This window comes from Lithobates pipiens, unplaced genomic scaffold (genome assembly GCF_037356315.1).
Source record: "Lithobates pipiens isolate NorthernLeopardFrog02 unplaced genomic scaffold, aLitPip1_a1.2 Scaffold_19, whole genome shotgun sequence".
NCBI lineage: Eukaryota > Metazoa > Chordata > Amphibia > Anura > Ranidae > Lithobates > Lithobates pipiens.
The window spans coordinates 301,912,775-301,933,683 of record NW_027507764.1 but is presented as its reverse complement, the minus strand read 5'-3'; the positions used below and the strand labels follow the sequence as shown (position 1 = coordinate 301,933,683).

Here is a 20,909-nt window from a genome sequence, read left to right as displayed (position 1 = left end):
CTCATTCTGAACATTGCTTGAACTGACTGTCTGCAGCAGAGATGGCCATTTGGTCTTAGTTTGTGCCTGTTGGTGCCTGTCCCTCCCCACAATCACAGTTTAACCACTACAATACAGGGCACTTTCGCCCCCTTCCTTCTCAGCCCAATTTTCAGCTTTCATCGCTCTAGCGCTTTCAGTGACAATTGCGCGGTCATGCTACACTGTACCCAAATGAAATTGTTATCATTTTGTTCGCACAAATAGAGCTTTATTTTGGTGTTATTTATTTACGACTCTGTTTTTTATTTTTTGCAATATAAGCGCAAAAAAAGCGGAAATTTGGAAAAAAAGCAATATTTTCTTTTTTCTATTTTAAAAGAAATCCAATAAAATCTAATTTTGTCATAAATTTAAGACAAAATGTATTCTGCTACATGTTTTTGGTAAAAAAAAATTCCGTTAAGTGTATAATAATTGGTTTGTGTGATCACGGACATATGTACGCAAATGATCATGTACATATGTGTGTAGGTGATCACGTACATATGTGTGCAGATAATCATTGGGACATGTGATTTTAGTGGGACATATGTGGGGGACATGTTTTTATTATTAGGGACATGTGTTTTAATTATTTGGGGACATGTATGTTTTAGGGACATGTGTGTTTTGGGGACATATGTGGGGACTGTGTTTACACTGTGTTGTGTGTTGACACTAGACTGATGATCAGTGAGTAAAAAGCTGTAAAAAACAGCTCATACTCACTGATCATCACCCGGCTGCAGCGTTCTGCTCTCCTCTCCTCAGCGATGACTTCCGTGTGAGGAGGGGAGAGCCGATTGCCTAGCAACCGGCTGTTTGTTTACATCACATGACGGCCGTGATTGGACACGGCCGTCATGTGATCAGGAGGGCCAATCACAGAGCCCTCCTGCCGATCTGAGATGTGCCGTGTCCGGGTGACACGAGCACATCGGGATCGCGCCGCTGCGCGGGCACGCGCGCGCGCGATCCCGCTACTTCTGAAGGACGTTCCTGAACGTCCTATCAGAAGTAGACGGCTCCCACCCGGTCGTATATATGCATTGGCCGGGTGGGAAGTGGTTAATAAATGAAAAAAATAATATTTACAATCAATTGTTGGTCAATGTGCCAAATTTAATCAATAATCCACAAGCAACAAAGATTGTGGTGTTCTCCTTGCTGCCCTCACTTTGCGAGGGTACCAGGCATGTACTGGCCATCGTGACTACCGGGTGTTTCCCGGTGGGCCGATGGTTCAGTGTGTTGGTTCCAGCGGCTGCCTAATTTGCCTGTTGTATTGGAGGTCCACAGCGATCTACCCATCAATCGCTGACAGCTGGCGCCTAACGGGTAGATCGAGATGCATGCAGAGTAGCGCAGGAAACATGTGTAATAAGTTCTCTCTCTGCTGCTCCCTGGCTCCCCTCCTCTCTTCTAGTCTATCCCCATTTGCTTGTGACATCATCTGGGATGGACAAGAAAAGAAGAGGGGCCGCCGGGGAGCAGCGGAGAGAGAACTTCCTGTACTACTCTACATGCTGGCTGGTAAACGCTGTGCCCTGATGTTCCCCAATGTGCCCTGATGTGCCCCAATGTGCTCCAATATGCCCTGATGTGCCCCAATGTGTCTTGATGTGCCCCAATGTGCTCCAATATGCCATGATGTGTCCCAATGTGCCCTGATGTACGCCAATGTGATCCAATATGCCCTGATGTGCCCCAATGTGCTCCAATTAAGGATGAGCCGAACACCCCCCGGTTCGGTTGGCACCAGAACCTGCAAACAGACCTAAACTTCGTGTGAACTTTAGAACCCTATTAAAGTCTATGGGACCTGAACGTTCAAAATCTAAAGTGCTAATTTTAAAGGCTAATATGCAAGCTATTGTCCTAAAAAGTGTTTGGGGACCTGGGTCCTGCTCCAGGGGACATATATCAATGCAAAAAAAAAAGTTTTAAAAACTAACTAACTAATGATTTTAATAATGCTTAAAGTGTAATATTCCTTTAAATTTTGTACCTGGGGGGTGTCTATAGTATGCCTGTAAAGAGGTGCATGTTTGCCGTGCTTAGAACTGTCCCTGCATAAAGTGTAATTTCTGCAGGAAAAAAAGTCATTTAAAATCACTCGCGGCTATAATGAATTATCGGCTTCCCGTAATACAAAGAACAGTCATTGAAAGTCATTGATAAAAAAAAAAAAGTGTGGGGTTACCCCAAATTCAATTACCAGGCTCTTCAGATCTGGTATGGATATTAAGGGGAACCCCGCGTCAAATTAAAAAAAAAAATTATGTGGGGTTCCCCCCAAATATCCATACCAGACCCTTCCTATCTGTGACCCCTCAAAGCAACTTGTCCCCATGTTGATGAGGACAAGGGCCTCATCCCCACAACCCTGGCCGGTGGTTGTGGGGGTCTGCAGGCCGGGGGGTTTATCAGAATCTGGAAGCCCCCTTTAACAAAGGGACCCCCAGATCCCGGCTCCCCCCTGTTTGAAATGATAAGGGGGCACAAAAGTACCCCTACCATTTCACAAAGAAAGTGTAAAAGAATGTTAAAAAAGACACACAGACACCGTTGCAAAAGTCCTTTATTAAAAAAAAAAAGATTCCAGCGGTGGTAATCCACTCTTGCTATCCAGCGACAGATGATCATCTCTCCGGGGTCCAGCGATGGCTGATCTGATCCAGCGACGGGTGATCTCTCCCTCCAGTGCAGCGCATCCATCCTCTGTCTCCACTGGCGGAGACACTGCGGGGATCCCGGCAGCCTGACATTTCTTATATGAGGAGGGCAAGGGACACCCGTCACCTGACCCCACCCCCCTCTGACGCAAGTGGGAAAGCCTGGCTTCCCCAATGATGTGTGGGTGACCCCGTCCCCCCTCTGATGTAATGCAGGTTTCAATTATTGGTCTAGGCTGGTAGGCCGAAGAGTAGTAGTTCTCAACGTCTAGACAGAGCTCCTTCTAGAATTTAGAGGTGAATTGGACCCCATGATCTGATACAATATTGCTGGGGACCCCATGGAGGAGTATGATCTTCTTGATAAAAGCCTGAGCTGTTTCTGGGGCGGAAGGAGTGCCAATCATAGGAATGTAATGAGACATTTTTGTAAGGTGGTCCACAACAACAAATATGAATGTAAACACATCAGAGGGTGGTAGCTCCACTATGTAATCCATGCTGATCTGCACCCAGGGTCTGGAGGGAACAGGCAGAGGGTGTAGGAGATCCCATGATTTATTATTTTCCGTTTTGTTGTGATCACATACCGGGCAGGAATTGATGTAAGCGTGGCAGTCTGCCTTGAGGGTAAGGCACCAAAAGGTTTGCAAAAGCAGATGGTTTTGGTCACCCCAAAATGCCCTGCTAACTTGTTTTCATGGCAGAGTTTGAGCACAGGAACTCTCAGTTGAATGGGCAAAAACACAGCATGGTCATGGAAGAAATGTCTGTCTTTTTCTTGCAGATGGTCTCCTGAGGGCAGTTGGTCTAAAGAGGAGGCCAGTTTTGTCCTGGACAAGAGGTCATCCGTAAGCAGGAAGAAATTATAGGCATGGGGGTATCGTGTCCATTGTTGGTGAGTTATTTGATGTGGGATACATGTGGGATGGAGCATCATATTTCCTTTCGGCTGGGGACAATTTCCTGAAAAAGAAGGCAACAGGATGTAAGATGGCTTTGATTTCGTGGCACTGAGAAAGGACTGCCCTAACCGCGATCTCTGAAGCATCGACCTCCAAAACGTAAGGCAGGGCTGGGTCGTGATGATGAAGGACCAAGGCAGAGGTAAATTGCTTCTTGAGTTTGTCAAAAGCTGTTTGTGCTGAGGGGGACCACAGAATACGGCAGTTTTGCTTGGTGAGTTATGTGATAGGTGAAATTATTGAGGAGAAGCCTTTGATTAATCATCTATAAAAACTGACGAATCCCACAAACCTCTGGATGCTTTTACGGTCTGAGGGTACTGGCCATTCAAGAACTGCAGTTACCTTCTAGGGGCCCATGGTGATGCCAGAAGTCTAAATAATGAGGCCAAGGAATTGTATGATATCTTTCTCAAACTCACATTTTTCAAGCTTGGCGTACAGTTTATGGGCTCAGAGGCAAAAAATTGCTTTTCACGTGTGGATGTGTTGTGTCTCGAGGGAAAGTGAAAAAACAAGGATGTCATCTAAGTACACTATCCTAAAGAGGTCAAGAAAATCCCAAAAGATGTTGTTCACCAAGTGATACTCAAATACTCAAAATGGCCAAACATAGTGCGAAAGGCTGTTTTCCATTCATTGCCCTCTCTTATCCGTATTAAATTGTAGGCCCCCTATAAGTCCAATTTTGAGAAGACCTTAGCGATGCGGAAGCTCTGAATGAGCCCAGGGACTAGAGGCAAGGGGTATCGATTCTTGATTATGTTACTGTTTAATTCTCTGTAGTCGATACATGGTCTTAAAGAATGGTCCTTGTTTTCCACAAAGAAGTGTCCAGCTCCAGCAGGAGAGGTAGAGGGCTGGATGAACCCTTTCCTAAGATTGTCATCAATGTATTTTCGGAAGACTTATAATTCAGGCTCAGAGAGTGGGAATATCCTCAGAAATTGTATTGCAGAACCAGGAAGAAGCTCAATAAGGCAATCATATGGCTGGTGAGGTGGCAGGGACTCAGCACCCTTCTTGTCGAAGACGTCCAGGAAGTCTCTGTAAACCTGGGGGAGAAGAGTGTTGTCATCTGTGGAAAGGGGTTTAACCATCAAATAGGCTCGTTGTGGGAAACAGTGGTGTAAGCCAGTGGTCATCAACCCTGTCCTCAGGGCCCACCAACAGGCCAGGTTTGCAAGATAACTGAAATACATTGCAGATGATATAATTTGCTGCTCAGTGATTGCAGTATTCTAGTCCGCATCTCCCCAAAGTAATACATAAAACCTGGCCTGTTGGTGGGCCCTGAGGACAGGGTTGATGACCACTGGTGTAAGCAATAGGGTGAGCCGAAAGACACAACTTCAGTGGACAAATCAATCTGTGGTTGGTGCTGTCAAAGCCCCAGTAACCCCAAAATAACCGGAAAAATGGGGGAAGAAATCACATCCAGCTGAACATATTCCTGATGGTTTGCTTCAGTGGTGGCCAATATGAGGGTGGTCTCACACCCGAGGTTAGTGTGGAGCCATCTGCCAGATGAACAGTAAATGGCTGGGGCTTCTTGCATAGTGGGATTCCATACTTTTTGGAGAAATGGATGTCAATAAAGCAGCTGCAAGCCTCAGAGTCAGTAATGGCTGCTACTCGGATTATCCTTCCCAGTATCTGCAAAGAGAGGCAGAGAGTGAGATGTGAAGATCTAACAACATACGGTGAAACAGATGGGTGTTCGATCCACTTACTCTGCCTAATGGGACATCCCTAAAGAAAGTGACCCGCTCCACCACAATACAGGCATAGATTATTCAAGCAACGGTGTTGTCACAATTCGGGTGTGAGGGGTGCACGAACTAAGCCAAGTTGCATTGGTTTTGTGTCATGAGTTGTGGTTGATGCATGGGTCTCAGGGGTTCTAAGGTATGGCGCCATGGGTACTCGTGGGAGCATCCATGTGGGAAGGGCCATACCGGATCGTTCCCTGCGACGCTCTCTGAATCTGCAATCAAGTTGGATAGCCAACTGAATTGTAGGTTCCAAAGTATCAGGGGGCCCCACTCTTGCTAACTCATCTTTGAGGGGCTCGGACAGGCCCAAGCGAAACTGATGGCGCAAGGCAGCGACGTTTCATGCAGTATCTGCAGCCCACTTGCGTAATTCTGCTACGTAGTCCTCAATAGAGCATTTTCCCTGTTGTAGAGAGTTCTTCTGTAAGTAAGGCTGCTACGAACCCGACCTGTGTATCCTCTGAAGAGAAGGTCCTAGGATGTAAGATAAAATATACCCAACAGGCATTCCTGAAAGCCCAGAACTTGTGGCGAAACCCTGAAAAGCGTTCTGGCATAGGAACCCATGGTTCTGGAGCTAGAGTAGAGATGGGCTGCTCCATAGCCATAACAGGTGGATCCGCAGGGGTCAGAACTGAGGGATTGGCCATTGCAGTCATCTGACCTTTCCAGTTGAAAGTACCCCTCTTGTATGGAAGTCAGGGCCTGAGACACAGAGGTCACTTGTTAGCACAGGGCCTCGAAGGCCGAAGCGCTCCCCTCAGTCTAAGACATGGCTGTATTATTCTGTCACAAGGGCCACGTACCTCATGTGAGACCGAAGTAGCAGGGAGGCCTCCCTTGCACCTCAGGTCCTTAAAGCCTCTGGAGATGGAGACAGAGACTTGGTGGGGTCACCGAGTGGCAGGGGTGCCAAGGGTGCGGAGCACCATGCAAGCCTTAGTCCGGGATCCGAGCCGAGGTCAAGTCCAGTTGGGCAACGAAGCATAAAAGGGTTAATCAGAAGAAGAATGGTCGAGATCCAAGCCTTGGTCAGTTCCAATCTGGCACAAAAGGAGCAAAGAAGTAGAATGGTTAAGATACAAATCCGAGGTCAAAGGCAAGCAGCAATCAAGAGTAGTCAAACAGGTTTCCAGGTCATAACAGGTTCAGACAAATCACACACTAGCACAGAAACAAGGGGGACTGGAGATAATCCAGCAATTTGGCAGTGTCTGGGCTGGGCTTATATAGGTGCCAGGCAATGTTAACCTATGGACAATGTGGGAAAACAAACAACTTTGCAACTCCCAAGGGAGTAGTGCGCTACATAGGGAAGTTTGAGGTCACTTCCTGTGCACCTTCTGAGTATTTTCCCGCCTTTTTCCATCAGGTTGCGTTCACTTCCTGTGCGCGTCCTGGGCTTTTTCCTGCCCTTTTCCATCAAGTCTTCTGCTCAGGTGGGGGTTGGCGCAATGAGGCGTCTTTGGTGCATACTCAGTTGACACGGATTTCCTCTTGCGGCAACAAGCCATTGGTGCATGCGTAGTAAGCCCTGGACTCTTACACACAGCTTTCTTCTTTCTTCTTCCAGTTTTCTGTAAGCTATGCAAAGCACCTTGACAGCCCCTCCTCCCCCCGCAACAGCCATGGTCTGCCTAAATTGCATAAAAGAGCATGAAAACTTAGCGATGATGTAATTGAGTAGTAAAATAAGGTATGTATTGAAAACAGGTTTTACTTAATATTTTTTTAGCATAATGATAAGGGGAGAAAGGAGAAAACCAGGGAATGCAAAATATAAGTGTGCCCTCCTTTGGGAGGTTATGAGAAAATGGCCTTCCCCAAACGGGATATTGCACTAAACCTGTAGGTAAACAGGAGGACCAAAACCTTTGCTGAGTGGAAGAGTAGGTTTGACAATAAAATTGGACAGAGTCTCTGCGAACAGGAGGGATTTTCTTCTTGGAAAGTTAGCCAGTAATTAAATCAGAGTGATTAGGAGCAGAGGAACTACTATGTCACAGTCTGGGAACAGGCTTGGGGCCAGTGGCTGTAGCAGTAGAGAGATTCATGAGTATTGAGCTGGAAATATACAAGCAGATCCCCCTAACATATGACATGGGCTCACTTGAGGTACAGGGTCTAAGTACTAGCTGGTCTTCACCAGAGCTCCTGATGGTGGAGATGGGTTTTGCTGCTTGCTAATGCCAGGTTGCGGCCCTCTGGATTGTCAACCGATGAATAAGCCAAAAGGTCAGTAACAAGTAGTAGCTGAATGGAATCAGATGAAAGTGTAGTCAATGAACGAGCCAAGGGTCAATAACGAGTGGTAGCACAGTTGAGGTCAGAAGAAGGTATGGAAGAAGGAAGATATTTGATCAAAGTAAATGGGAGCAGAGGAGCTACTTAAGCCGTAGAAATGCATCTGTTCTGTGAATCCCTCAGAGGTTTGTTAGAGAACATTATTGTACAAACAGCATTATGAAGGCCAAGGAACACACCAGACATGTCGGGGATAAAGTTGTGAAGTAGTTTAAAGCAGGGTTAGGTTAAAAAAATAATCCCAAGCTTTGTACATCTCCCGGAGCACTGTTCAATCCATCATCCGAAAATTGAAAGAGGTTGGCACAACTCCAAGCCTACCAGACATGGCTTTCCACCTAAACTGGCAGGCCAGGCAAGGAGATATGGTTGCCACCTGTCCAGGATTCACCCAGACAGTTTGGGTTTTGAATCACGTGTCCGGGTTTCAGGAAGACTGAAACCTGGACACATTATTCAGACCAGGCTGTGGCTCCTCAAGTAACCAAGATAGTTACACACAAATCTGCTGCCATCCGGGAGCTGCGGGCGGCTGTCTGTGGGTAGATTTGGCATCATTGGGGGGGCAGGGTAATTATGTCAATAGCAAATTGGCCACAGTTGCTGTTCACTGCGGCACGCTATGTGCACCACATTGCTACTCTCCTTGGGCACCCAAAGGTGTTCCAGGCTGCTAAAGTGTTCAGGTTTGGCTTGAAGGAAAGCAACCCTACAAGGAGAGCATTAATCAGAGTCTGGGTGAAATACAGCAAGCAACAGCAGTCCCTCTCCTTTCATCTGTGTATTGAGCTGTTTGCCTGGAGTTCAGATTTAGCGGGTTATTTACTAAAGGCAAATCCCCTTTGCACTACAAGTGCAAACTATAAGTACAAAGTGCACTTGATATTGCATTGCAAGTGCACTTGGAAGTGCAGTCGCTGAAAATCTGAGGGGTAGATATGAAATGAGGGGAAGCTCTGCTGATTTTCTCATCCAATCATGTGCAAGCTAAAATGCTGTTTTTTATTTTTCTTGCATGTCCCCCTCGGATCAACAGCAACGACATTTCAAAGTGCACTTTCAGTGCAATTACAAGTGCACTTTGCACTTGTAGTGCAAAATGAATTTGCCTTTTGTAAATAACCCCCATAGTGTCATTACCAAGTGCTATTTGTTCAATAAAATTAATATTAAAAAAGTATTTTTTCCTTTTCTGCTATGAACTTTATATATGAATGTTATCTCTAATGTCCTCACACAGGTCAAAACTAAAAACTAAAATGCTAATTAATAGTGTGGGTGTTAAAATGACATTTGTTTAAGATAAAAATAGTTTAACCTCAAATTGTCCTTATGGAGTCCAGGGTGCCCACTCTCACACTAAAACAGACATGATTCAAATACAGCATTTATTACAATTTCCAGATCACACCAGCAATGTTTGTAACTAGCCAGGCCACATTGAGCAATATAAATAAAAGAGAACTTTCTGAATATGTGGGCTGCTTCCTGCTTGTGGTTTCCAAACTCACAGGCAGATGTAAAGTATTATCTGCAGATGGTTAGCCCTAAACTTACTTGCCACCAAACCATTATCCAGCAAGAGCTTGTGCCAAGTTAAGACTATTTCCTGTTTTTTTGGATGCACAAAATGCCATCATTTTATGAACTGGAAATGGGGTCATCATCAAAAAAACTGTTCAAAACCTTTTTGTAACAACTGACTAATATGATTAAAAAGACAGTAGCTCACATGAAGTCATTTAGTATATGACACTCGTACAGATGTAACAATATGGACTACAAACAGCAAAGTACATAATATTTGTGAACAAAACTGAAGGGATTGTGGGATGATTAGTCCCTCAGACTGATAATGGCTTTGCATGTTTAGGCGCCTGGACTATATATTCCAGAGATCTTCGCTACCATCAGGGAGATTGCTGGGAGTAGCTATAAAAGAAGCAAAAAGCCTGCACAGAGCTCTCTTCATCCTGGGCCTGATGTGTGACAGACCTCTCCGTTCATGGAGAGAGGGGTCGCAGATTAGAAGGGCCTAGCTCTGTTGCTGTTCATCTAACATCCATCCAGCACCACTCCAGTCACCTGCCAACCAGTGTACTGAGCTTCACATCGGGAGATCGATACAGCGGATCCGCTGCACGAGTGTCGCTACACAAGATACTGTCCAGAAGACATCTAATGTACCTGGTCATTGGTGAGAGGGCAATCGCCCCAACCTTTACAAATCCTTTATCACAGTTCCACTGGGACACTTTGCACAGACACCTTTACTTTAGGAATCCTTTACTGAACTTTGAACACTGTGCATAGACTCCTTTACTTTTCTTCTTTACAAGAAACCTATTGCATCTTACCACACCTTATTGGATTACAGTTAATGAGCTCCTTCATGCCGGTGAAGACTCAGATCTGCAACGGGGACATTACTGTCATTACTGCTATAAGGGCCCTTATACCATCAGGTTTAAAGTGGTTGAAGCTGCACTGAATATCTCCTAAACCCTGTTCCTGTATTTTCATGTGATGACGTCATGCGGCACATGTGCACTTAAGCCAACTAAAGCAATGGCAGTACATGCTAATGCATGCTATGCATACTAGCTCATTATGCCTTTATCTTGCAGGGTGATTTTTTTTATTTTTATTTTTTGCAGGAGGGTTAAGCCTGACCTCTCATTAGAGTTATGCCAAATACATATGGTCGGGCTTTCCGACGGAAAATGTGCAGAGCTTGTTGTCGGAAATTCCGACCGTGTGTAGGCTCCATCGGTATTTTTCCATCAGAATTTACGACACACAAAGTTTGAGAGCTGGATCTAAAATTTTCCGACAACAAAATCTGATTGTGTGTAGACAAGTCCAACGCACAAAGTGCCATGCATGCTCAGAATAAATTGCAAGACGGAAGAACTCGGTCTGGTAAAACTAGCGTTCGTAATGGATGTAGCACATTTGTCATGCTGCAATGTTAAAAATTGTTTAATGCAGCGCATTCTCTTTTTCTTTATAATGCTAGAAGAATGAAGTTGTTTTGCTGCTCATACGCACACAGACTCCTCACAAATGTCTTTCTTCATTATTTCTCCTAATTTCATGAATATAATATTTTTATTCGTCAGATCTCCTGAATCATTTTTTATTTTTATGTTTTAATATTTTTTAAATATTTTGTGGTTGTTTTTTTTTTTTTTTTTTTTTTTTTTTTTTTTTTTTTTTTTTTTTTTTTTTGTGCACCGGTCCTGGAGGTACTGCAATACCAGGTCGATGCGTGGAGTGGACAGAGCAAGCTCTTCTTCCATCTCCCTGTTCTAAAAATCCATTTAATATATGGTCCCCAGATAGGGGACGTATCAGATATTAAACTGATAAGAACAGATACTACTGTGGTTGTTTTTTTAATCAAGATCTCCTGTTTTATTTTTATTTTGGTGATCTCCATAATTTTTTTTTTTTGTGTTTCATGTGTCAACTTACCACAACACCATTATTATCTTTTTATTTTAATTTTTTTATTTTTTAATCTCGAGGAGGTTGTTTAGTGTTGGTGTCCCTTGTTAATTTGACTTTGTATTTTTTAAATGTACCTGCCTACTCACAAATAAACTGTCCTTTTTTAAGTAAAACACATAGGCAATATTTCTTTAACAAAAAAAAACCTTTATTAGGGGTCATAACCAAATAAAGAGCAAGGCAACGTTGGAGAAACTGCTGAAATTGGTGAAGCCTTTGGCCCCTAGGGCATATATCAATTATTTAAAGGCAAAATTGGTGGCCTGAGGAGTCCATATATAAGGGAGTATAATCTGGTCCAGAAGTCCAAAAGATCAGGAACAGCAGCAGATGACATATGTGTCCCCAAGCTGTGGTCATACAAGAGCCTGCATCTTTTGTCAGACCAGATTGAACCCAGAATAGAAAGATAAAAAAGTAGTGATGCGCGGTACTATGACAGGAAATTTGGCCTAGGAGGCTAATAAATTATATAGGCACTAAGATTGTAGGTGATATATATATTATCGTATAAAGTGGACGATGGTATATAAAAAGTTGTGCGTATTTTATGAGGGGGTGGTGGGGGACCCTCACCGCTATAACATGATAATATTCAGGATAGGAGACAAATGTAATAAACAAGCATAAAGAAAGAAGGAATCACAATACTTAAAACTGGTGATCCCTAGTGCGATTTGTTAAAGCTGACAGAATCGCATAAAGTGCCAGTGCCAAGAAATGAAATCATGAAAATATCTACTACACCTAAAAAGTAAATAAAACAATATAAATAAAGCAGTCACAAACAATAGTGAATCGCAATGTGATTTGTTCAAGCTGACAAAATCGCATAAATTGCCAGTGCTAAAGGTGAATGGGTGGGTGGAATGTTCTGCTATAAATTAAGCAATATACATAAAACAGTCGCCAACTCAATAAATCATTTGTGCAGGGAGTGGTTAATTGTAGCTGACAAAAGTCGCATAAAGTGCTAGTGCCATGAAATTGATAGAACAAAATCCGTGCAGGTGTCCTCTACCATAAAATACTCAAACCAATATTTATGCGACAGTGAGTGACTCAGTAATTCAATTGTGCAAAAAATGACAGAGAAGGAAAAAAAATGTATATAGTAAACGCATAAGCGGTGTTGGTGTTAAGGGAGTAAAGCAAATCCCTCAATATAATCGAAAAAGCTGTGTACAATACCTACAAGAAATTATATAAAAAAAAAATTAAACAATAACATTTATCGGAATGTGTCCATTCTGTTTTGTGCGATAACCAGTGGCGATTTATGTCAAAAGTCGCATATAACAACAAATCGCATATAGTGCTGGTGTCTGAATATATGTGCACAGAGCAATGTTATCGGTGATGGTGGTGAGAAAGGTGAATATATCCCACGTGGTCCTGTGTGGTCGGAATATGGGTGTCCCCTTACCTTACAGCTGTAAGGTAACAGCATGTGATATATATATCCTCAGGACTCCTGCTCTTTATCCCTCGAGGTCTTGTCCCGATGTCCCCAAATCCTGGCGTCTCCTGCCTATTACGCTGTGTTGGTCCCTTTAAGTATTTGCTCAGCAGCACTCAGCGTGGAGGGGGGGGGGGATTAGCCTCGGTAATTGGTGTGTATATCAGGGGTTAGAGAAATAAGGAGGAAGGGAGCCCCATAGTGTAGTAGTTTTTAACACATATGATTTATTACACAAGTTTCATATGCAGTGTATAAACGAGCCTCGGGCTCGATTGCGTCACTTCCAGTAGCGTCCCGACGCGTGTTCGTCACCCCTGATGAAGTCACGTGACCGTGACGAACACGCGTCGGGACGCTACCGGAAGTGACGCAATCGAGCTCGAGGCTCGTTTATACACTGCATATGAAACTTGTCTGCTTGTGAGTACAAATTTGTTTTGCGGTAATAAATCATATGTGTTAAAAACTACTAAGGTCTTCCTGTGTATGTCTTCCTGTGTAGTTTTTGGTTCAAATAGATAATAATATAATATAATAATATAACAAATAGAAAAGACTATCATTCTGAGCCCAGCATTTTTTATTCTTGTCCCAATTATTTTTGGCTACTACTGTCTATTCATATGTAAAACACTTTATTAAATCAGCAATTAGTGATCAATAATCACATCTAGTTAACCTCATTCATTTTTACAAAAATAAATGTAGAACAATACTATACCTGGCTCAAGCTGGGTTCCTCCATGTCTTCCTGGCTAGAAGTCCCAGGTTAGACATCGGAAGCCTCAGCTGGTGTGGAAGGAAGCGTGGAAGGAAGCATGGAAGGAAGGGTTGAGAGGGATTCCCTGATTTCAGTCTGGTCTAACAGAAAATGCAGTTTCTCATAGTACCACAGCCTGGGGACATAAATGTAATCTGCTGCAGCTCCAGACCTCTGGGAATCCTGCACCTTCTTGTGTTCCCTATGATATGTGTGTCAAGTCACCTTGAGGCCAGGTGACAGATGCACACCGTAGGGATCAGGAGTGCACTGCAAGGTTGTGGACCCTACGGCTGACTGCTGCGGACGGGGGTCAAGGTGATAAGGATGGCAGGGCCACCAGAACACCAAGACAGATCCCACCAAGGTTAGAGCATAAGATTCCCTGGGGCGCGGATTCTAAGAGCCAGCAGGTGTTCACCAGAGCCTCTAGGGGTGAGGATGGACTGGGCTGCAACTGGCTCCAGGTCGCGACCCCCAGGGTCCCCCAGCTCACACCCACAGTAGGCAACAGGATGATAGGGATAGTGAGGGATAAAGCCAAGGTCGGGGCCACAAGCAGACAGGAATAGTCAGGGACACGCCAAAGGGTCAGGATCACAGGCAAACAGGGATAGTCAAGGACACGCCAAAGTTGGTAACAACAGAAGAGCACACGGCAGGTAACAGGAAGCTAACACACAAAGGTTGATCAGCAGGGTTGGCCTGCAGTGCACAGGTTAATATAGAGTTCTCTGATAGGAGCTAGGGTGGAGCCATGCCATTACAAAAGCAGTCAGGTGAGGGTCGGCTGGTCTCTAGAGATGAACACATGGAGACAGGTAAGCAGACGTACTCTATTGCATAACCATGACAATGTGCTCCTCAGGCCACCAATTTTGGCTTTTAAATAGCTGATGGTTGCTGTGGGGACCACCGGCTTCACTAACTCCAGCAGTTTCTCCAGTGCTGCCTGCCTATTTATTTTGTTATTGTAATGCGGGTGTTTGACCTGACACAGACAAGGCAGCTCCCTGTACTTGTCAATGAAGATTGGTAGAAAGCTGTGGTCTTTGAATTCATCCATTTTCTCTGCAAGACACAACACAAGACAAGCCCTAATGTCAGGCTAAACTCCTAATCTTGACCGAATATAAGCCTCAATCTATAAGCAGTATGGGCCACTGATGCACCAAGTTTAAACTGTACCTTCGTTATAACGATCATCGCTTCCGATACTCTGTCCTCCGCTCACAGATCGTGTTACGTTTTATATACACTGTAAATGCGTGAAACTCCACCCGCCCATGGCATTCTTTCTAGTCTGTTCCCAGCCCCTTTTCTTTTGGCGCAGTGGGGAAAGCACATGGCGGAGACACAGCAGGTGCGTGCTAATTTCAGCAACGAGCAGGACGAGGAAAGCCCAGAGCCAGAAACGTCCCGATCCTGGAGGAGATTTAAGGCCTCAAATATGTCCTTTGCAGAGATGGTGGAGATGGTGGACGTATTGAAGAGGGCCGACTATGATGGACCTTACCCAAACCCAAATGTGAGAAAGGCCAAGATCATGACTAAAGTTGTGAAGAGTCTTCAGAGGAATTTTGGGGTATGACAATCCAAGGATCAATTGAGGAAACGCTGGTCAGACCTGAAACTGAGGGAGCACGATCAGTGCAGAAAGATCAAGCGAGTTATTAAAAAAAGAAAGTACCGTATTTATCGGCGTATAACACGCACCACAAGTTTAGGAGGGAATTTAAAATAAAAAAAACTTTTAGGAGGGAAGTTTAAGGAAAAAAACTTGTCAGTGTCATTTGCAGCCTTGCACTGCAGCCTTGTCAGTCATTTGCAGCCTTGCAATGCAGCCTTCCATTGCAGCCTTCCATTGCAGTCTTGCATTGCAGCCTTGCATTGCAGCCTTCCATTCCAGCCTTGCGTTGCAGCCTTGCATTGCAGCCTTCCATTGCAGCCTTGCAGGCTTGTCTCTTTGCCATTTTAAAAATGGCGCCGCCGAGATACAGAGCGGATGTCCTGTGTATCTCGGCGGCGCTCGTTCTCGACCGCTCTCTGCGGCTTTCTGGTATTTTCGGCCACACTCGGCTGTTCTCGGCTATTTTCGGCCCTTCTCGCCTATTTTAGGCCGCACTTGGGCGTTCTCGGTGGCTTTCGGAAAGCAAACAGCCGAGGACGGCCAAATGTGGCCTAAAATAGCCGAGAACGGCCGAAAATAGCCGAGAATGTCCGAATATAGCCGTGAACGGCCAAATATACCTGAAAGCCGCAGAGAGTAGCAGAAAAGGTTAGGAAGGGTGGGGGATCGGCGTATAACACGCACCCCTGATTTCCCCCTGATTTTAGGGGGAAGAAAGTGCGTGTTATACGCCGATAAATACGGTAGTTGTCCTGTGTTCATACTATTATTATTACTTGCATACTGCTCCATGTGCTTTCTTTACTGTTGTACAGTTTAAAATGGCAACTTTCATGGGTTCAATCGGTCGTAGGAAACATTGTTCATTTACCCACTAAAATACAATGTTTTGGGAACTTGCAGTTGCAGTTAACTACATTTCTTCAGGCCTATTTCTATTCAAATAAGATTGTTGCCTAGATGGGTTTGTAACTAGAATGAAATGTAAACTTGATTCAGTGTAAAGAAGAGCACACACATCTGGACTCAGGAGCACTAGTGTGGGACACCAGAACACCCTTTTTATTAGGGTGTCCCACACATGTGCTCCAGTGGATACTATAGGGGTGTCTCCATCTGTGAAACTTCTCATAGGGGAGAGAAGACTCAGGACATCTGAGGACCCCGGGGACCCCACACCTCCCAAAGAAGGGGAAATACCAACACCAGAAGCAGAGGAGGAGGAGGGAGAGGTTGTTGAAATTGGCGAAATTGTCACCACAACAGGTGAGTGTCTGAGACCACAGCTTCAGCTTCAGTTTATAATACATGGTGTGTTTTTTTGTTTATTTTTAGGTGATGTGGGTGTTGTGGAAGAAGAATGTAATTTTACCAGTGAAAGTGCCCAGATCCTCATCGGGGAGATAATGGGGCGCAATCGCGATTTAGAGAATCAAATAAAAACGATGATATTTAACAAAAAATGAAGAACATCATTGATGTTTTAGGGAAAATCTAAAACACACAAAAATACCTAGCATCAATTTGAGATTTTAAAAACCAGTTTTATATTTTTTCAAAAGCCAAATTTGGAAGATGCACACAGTGGGGGTTAATTACGAAAGGCAAATCCACTTTGCACTACAAGTGCAAACTACAAGTACAAAGAGCACTTGAAATCGCACTGCAAGTGCACTTGGAGGTGCAGTCGCTGTAAATCTAAGGGGTAGGTCTGAAATGAGGGGAAGCTCTGCTGATTTTCTCATCCAATCATGTGCAAGCTAAAATGCTGTTTTTTTATTTTCCTTGCAAGGAAAATTAATTTGCCTTTAGTAAATAACCCCAGTGTGTCAACATGTTCTATCTGTCATCACGGGAGATCAATGTACGTGTTTTGTGGGTGCAACCTCTTCCTCGCTAGTAAAGTGGCTGAGATGAAGGGGTTGCACCCCCAAATTACGTCCATTGATCCCCCATGATGGAAAATAGCACATGTTGACATTAGGCATGGATTTAGGAGGAAAATCCTGAGTTTGAATCACAATTTGTGTGTATCTTTCAAATTTGGCTTTTACAGGTGTGACATCACCCCATCTGATGAAGGCAATGTCAACACAGTTTGGACATACTCATGTCTGATATTGCCTTCACTTTTCAAAGTTGAACTTTGTAAGTTCCTGAGTTGTGTATGTTATGCTTTGAAACATGCCTGTTTTAACAAAAATGGCTAGTTACATTAATGTTACCAAAAATAATGTTATATACACCAAAAATGTTGGTTTGTTGAAAAACCCTTTTATAAACGCACATGTGAAGTTTTATTATCATCAACAATGTGTGGCTTCTTCTTTCAATGCTCAAAAGCAGTTTTTGTAGTAAAGTTGGGGTTTTCAGTGACAATGGGGGTTATTTACTAAAGGCAAATCCACTTTGCACTACAAGTGCAGTTTCAAGTGCACTTTTGCAGTGCACTTGTAGTGCAAAGTGGATTTGCCTTTAGTAAATAACACCCACAGTGCTTTTTAATTTGCCCCAATCACGCCATTTTCATGACTCCACAAATTTCTGTCATGGTGCTGACCATGATGAATATTTTTGTCAGTAATGCACTACATACATTAACAACAAAAACAAGGGGTGTGTGTGTGTGTGTGTGCAGCAGATCCACAACATAATAGTAATATTAGCTGAAGAAGAGACTGTCAACTCAATTCTCAAAGAAATTTGGTTCGCACTGTTTAAGAAAGGCCCAAAAAACAAAAACAAAAAAAAACACCTAGGAGACAGCTAAAAGAAATCCAAGCAGTAAATGAAAGCAAATATTATTCCAGTTTCAAATATACATTTATTTAAAAAATGTCTCAGACATTGTCTGGCATATCAATGGCCCCCCTACCTGCAAAGTACCCCATCATGGATGTAGCATCAGGAAAGTTGGCCTCAGGCCCAACTGAGGCCAGATAGTTTGTAGCATTTTTTCATAGAAAATTGTGCAGAAAGCAGCAGGCAAGCACTATATGGTTCAGTTTATATTCCGCCATGTGGATTGGTGTCCAAAATAGGTGGAACCAGCTGGCCATTATCCCGAAAATGTTCTCCACCACTCTTCTGGCTCTGGCTAGCCGGTAATCAAAAACCCTCTGGTCCGGGGTGAGGGTCCTCATAGGGAATGGCTGCATAAGATGGTACCCTAGTGCAAAGGCTTCATCTGCAAAGAAGATGAAGGGGAGTCCTTCCACATTGTCTTCTGGAGGTGGCAAGCCCAAGCTGGCATTCTGGAGACACCAGTAGAACTTCATCTGGCCGATCACTCCACCATCCGACATCCGGCCATTTTTTCCCACGTCCACATAGAGGAACTCATAAGTAGCTGACACCACCGCCAACAGCACTATACTATTATACCCCTTTTAATTATAATAGTATGACCCTGAATTGGGGGTTGGGACGATGTGGACGTGTTTCCCATCAATTACACCTCCACAGTTGGGAAAATCCCAACGGGTGGTAAAGTGGGAGACCACAGTCTGCCATTCCTGTGGCAAGGAAACTGTGGAGTCAAACAAGAAAAAAAATAGTAATTTTCCCATATAAACATTGAACGCAGATTAGACATAAACATTTTTGGCGAACATAAGTATAACATTTATTGAAATTAGTATTTAAAAACAAAGGTATAAGGCCCACATATCAGATTCCTCACCCCATCTGATGGCCCATTGCAAAAATTTAGAGGGGGGGAGAGATGTTTTGGACAGGTAAGCCTCTCCACTTCATTGAGAGCTGAATGCATAAATAATGTATGTTAACTTTGGCCAGCCCCTCCTTACTTACACTATTGGCAGCCCACTGGACAGGTAAAAAGTGTCATAATACAAAAATATGGATACACACTGTACAAATGGAAGCACATTTTTACATTCTGCTATTACCTATCAAGATAATAATATGAGAATCAAACTTTAAACAGTACAATTTGAAAGTATTCAGGCAGGCACTTGCACTACATGCTTTGTGGAATTCATCCATAAATCTGACCACAAAAGAGGTAGGTATAGTGTGTATGGGTTGCCTAAGTCAGTAGATAGAGGATTGGTATCAGCTGACTTAGCGGTTGGGGGGTAGGGCTTCCAAATGAGTTTGGGTTCTCAAAAAAGCCTCCAGCACTCTGCATGAATTTAAGGACACAAATAACATTTTGACACATTTTAGGGAGAGTTTAGGAGAAAGCACTACTATGGAGCTGACAAAATATATTGCTAAGTGACTAGGTTATAGGTGTATATGGGCCCAGAAGAGGATGCTGGGGAGGTTAGTGAAGGCAAATATGCATGAAGGACAAAAAAGGAACTATAAAAGCTTCCAGCATGCATGAGGACAAAGTAGCACTGCATATTACAGCATATTACAATCATGGTAATTATGGAATGATGAAAGAAATACAATACATTAGCAAGCATTAAATATATAGAATATGATGTTAAAGGATAAAACTTACCTTAACCACTTAACAACTGGCCCATAGCCGAATGACGGCTACAGGGCGGTTGCTTAACTCTGGGAGGACGTCATATGATGTCCTCCCAGAATTCCGCTCTCGTGCGCCCCCTGGGGCGCGCACACGAGGGCATTCGGGACTGCCGGGTCCTCATCGCGGCCGTTTACCACGTGATCGCTCTACGCCGGTTCCTCCCCTTTCTGTACCGATCGGTACAGTGAGAGGGGAGAGATCGCAGCAGTACTGTGGGCTGGATCTGCAGTGCCCACAGCGCTGCTCACTGACAATTAACCCTGCAATTCCCTGCCAATACTCTGCAATGCCCTGCCAATACTCTGCAATACCCAGCAATGCCCTGCCAATACTCTGCAATACCCAGCCCTACTCGGTGATACCCTGCAATACCCTGCCATACTCTGCAATATCCAGCCATACTCGGTGATACCCTGCAATACCCAGCCATAGTCGGTGATACCCTGCAATACCCAGCCATACCCAGTGATACTCTGCAATACCCAGCCATACTCGGCCATGCTCAGCCATACTCGGTGATACCCTGAAATACCCAGCCATAGTCGGTGATACCCTGCAATACCCAGCCATACCCAGTGATACTCTGCAATACCCAGCCATACTCGGCCATGCTCAGCCATACTCGGTGATACCCTGCAATACCCAGCCATACTTGGTGATACCCAGCCATGCTCAGCCATGCTCAGCAATGCTTGGTGGTACTCGGCCTCTGTATGTGGCCAAGCTGTGGAAGTCTCGCACATGTGGTATCGCCGTACTCAGGAGGAGTAGGAGAATCTATTTTAGGGTGTCATTTTTGGTATGTACATGCTATGTGTTAGAAATATTGTATAAATTGACAACTTTGTGTTAAAAAAAATGCATTTTAACCACTTCCCACCCACCAGCCATCATATGACGTCCTTGACTTTGTGCAGGCATCATTCAGATATCAGCTTTTTCAGCCATAAGAACGATCATAGCGGCTGTTCCGATGCTTGATCCTTCTTACAGGAGGCAAGAGGGGACACCTACCGCCGCCCTCCGGTGCTTCTACCAACTCGCCAATACGATCAAAGCCAGAATTGTTTTTTTTTATTATTTCAGGCTTCCCAGCCTAGAGGTGAGATGTGGGGTCTTATTGACCCCATATCTCACTGTAAAGAGGACCTGTCATGCCATATTTCTATTACAAGGGATGTTTACATTCCTTGTAATAGGAATAAAAGTGATCAAAAAATGTATTTTTGGGGAAAAAAGTGTCAAACTAAAATAAGTAAAATGAACAATAAAAATAAATAAATTTGAAAGCGCC

General features: G+C 44.0%; 1 non-coding gene across 1 annotated transcript; it reads right to left on the bottom strand.

Annotated features, from left to right (window-relative positions):
• Window positions 1-10,966: 10,966 nt before the first annotated feature.
• LOC143999719 (U2 spliceosomal RNA) lies at window positions 10,967-11,151 on the bottom strand. The gene has a single exon (XR_013278133.1). It is a non-coding gene; the product is annotated as a U2 spliceosomal RNA (small nuclear RNA).
• Between the last annotated feature and the right edge of the window lie 9,758 nt (window positions 11,152-20,909).